This window comes from Benincasa hispida, chromosome 11, assembly GCF_027475165.1.
Source record: "Benincasa hispida cultivar pf3 chromosome 11, pf3_genome.v1.1, whole genome shotgun sequence".
Lineage (NCBI taxonomy): Eukaryota > Viridiplantae > Streptophyta > Magnoliopsida > Cucurbitales > Cucurbitaceae > Benincasa > Benincasa hispida.
In genome coordinates, this window is record NC_143488.1 from 62,319,498 (window position 1) to 62,322,111 (window position 2,614).

At 30.5% G+C, this 2,614-nt stretch overlaps 1 long non-coding RNA gene across 3 annotated transcripts; it reads left to right on the forward strand.

The window, feature by feature from the left end:
- The first annotated feature begins 286 nt into the window (after positions 1 to 286).
- LOC120090230 (uncharacterized) lies at positions 287 to 2,288 on the forward strand. Of its 3 annotated transcripts, none has more exons than XR_016524255.1 (4): positions 292 to 503; positions 1,279 to 1,330; positions 1,718 to 1,882; positions 1,974 to 2,288. It is a non-coding gene; the product is annotated as an uncharacterized LOC120090230 (long non-coding RNA). The 3 variants fall into 3 exon arrangements; XR_016524253.1 differs by having other exon boundaries at positions 351 to 614; XR_016524254.1 differs by lacking the exon at positions 1,279 to 1,330 and having other exon boundaries at positions 287 to 614.
- The last annotated feature ends 326 nt before the right edge of the window (positions 2,289 to 2,614 follow it).

Here is a 2,614-nt window from a genome sequence, read left to right on the forward strand (position 1 = left end):
GTAGTAAGTCACAACACTTTTAACTCTTCTACAAAACGGACCGCATCCGTAGTGTCACCAAGATAAAGTTTCCCTCCTATATCCATATACTATAGACCATTTTGATTATCACTTAAGGCATGATCCACATATATGCTTAAATTACAATCACAACCAGGGATCTTAGTTTATTGGTTTGTAGTAAATCAAATAAAACATCCCATGTTTCATAGACAACAATGAAGAAAATATCATATATTATTATATCACAAGCATTTATTCAATACAATGCGTTCGGTACCGTCACGTCCCATCACCGTAGTTCCGTCGACGTTCATGTTAGATCCAACCAATTTCGTGAATCTCCATCCATATTCGTGTGAGATCCAAGCAGTTTTGTGAAGCTCCATCAACGTTCCTCTTAGATCCAACCGGTTTCGTAAAGCTCCATCAATGTTTGTGTCAGATCTGGCTGGTGTCCTAAAGCTCCATCAATGTTCGTGATAGATCCGTCTGGGTTCGTGGTAGGTCCATCCGGGTTTGTGAAGTTTTGTTACCGTTCATGGTAGATCTGTTGGCGTTTGATAAGTTTTTCTTTGTTGTGGCATATGTATACTGGAACGCCATTGAAGAAGGTTCATTTTTTATTTTCTTTTACCCTCTTGGATTGATTTAGTTTTTGAGTTCGTGACATAAGCTTTTCTTTGTTGTGGCATGTGCATACTGAAAATCAATTTTCTGTTTGTGGGCTTAAAGGCAAAGTTTTCTTATATGGACTTATGGAGATATTATGTCATATTAGTTAGATAATTAGCAGTTGTGCTTACTGTTTTGCAACCTGAAAGAAGGAACTCTTATTATGAGTTCAAGTCAAAGTTTCCTTGAGAAGTTTTGCTCTGTGATATTTTCCTTCTTGATTCTTGATTTTATTGTGCCAATTGCTTATTTAAATGTCAATTCTAATTAGAATTATCTTATAATCATTTCAATTTGTGGTTCTCGGTAGTTAATGAATTCTTTTCTTACTTTAGCCTTTGCTTGAGAAAAAGTACATGACATCCACTCGAATTCACTTAGTTTTTACCATTTTTTAACATTTTTCTTGAATTCTTAAGAACATGAGATCCATTTTAACCTACCACTCTCTTGTGTAGTTATTTTACATATATTAGCATTAATAAAACTTGCTAAAACTTTCAAGGTTGAGTACATATCTGGTATTTTCTCTCACCTATTCTTAAGATTTTATTGTTTTTATTTTTTGAATACTTCGTTCAATGAAACTAACTTTTCTTGTAGCTGACAGAAATGTCAGGATTAATGATGATGATGGTGGTCATTCAAGAGAAGGGTAAATTTTATTTGATCTCAAATCATTGTCCTAAACACTGCTTCTCTTTGATATTGCTATTAGTCTTTCCTCTTAGTTTGATAAGTTTACTTATTTGGATTTATAATTAATTTTTCTTTGAGTTGTTTATAATGTCTACTGAGCATCGTGATTCATGAGTTTCATCCCTTTGTTGAGTTTATTTTTTGTTATGATAAGTTGAGTTGTTTGTATTTTTGTCATAGGTTCTTTTTGTTTATGTATATGCTTTGATAAACGTTAGTTGTTTATGGTTTGTCGATTAATATTGAGTTGTTTTTGTTTTTGATATATGTTCTTTTTGTTTATGTCTATGCTTTGATAAACATTTTTCTTCTTTTGGCTATTGTTTTAATTTTATTTTGTTAGGTTCAAGTTTGATGTGTAATGCTAAATTTTGATTCTTGTGGACATGGAAAGAAGATGGGAAGATTGCATTAGGAATGTTTTGCTGAGTTTTAAGAAGGTTGACAAGTAGAGAATGTGTACTTAACACAAAATAGACTTCATAACAACGTTAGTAACAATTACAAGGTAATATTTATAAGATATTTATCTTAAAATTCTAGTTTGTTCTAAAATATTAGATTAGATTCATTGTTTGAATGCTTTTTTTTATGTTTAGGTTCATTCTAGGTATGAAGAAAATTATCAAAAGGCTAAAGAATCAGAGGCTCGGTTGCTTACTTGAGTTCAAGTTGGATGTGGTGATGTCGACGACTTCATTAGAAAAAAAAGCTAGGTGTGGTAAAACTGACGATGGATATAGCTTGTGGAGGAATGAATAATTATATTAGTTTTGTTGAAGTGAATTAGTTATTGTTATGTTTGTTGAAATTTGTGTATATAAATATCTTATTAATTATTGTTATGTTTATTTTTCTTTGTAAGTTGAATATAGCTTGTGGGGGAATGAATAGTTATATTAGTTTTGTTGAAATATATTTGTTCTTGTTATGTTTGTTGAATTTTTTGTATACAAATATCTTATTACTTTTATTATATCGATATAAATATTTGTTAGTCAACTTTTTTCTATGTCAATTAGTACCCTTATAATGTCGGTTTTCAATTGACATTATAGCATAGTTTTGTATTAGTGATAGCCAGTTTATATATTAAATTGAATATTATTTTTTAATTAATAAAATACTTTTACTGACGCTTACATATGTTACAAAAGATACTTGCAATGACCATTGGTTCTCATTTAGTAACTTGTTGTTAAAACTTAACTTTTAGAGACGAATTTCCAACGTCAATTTG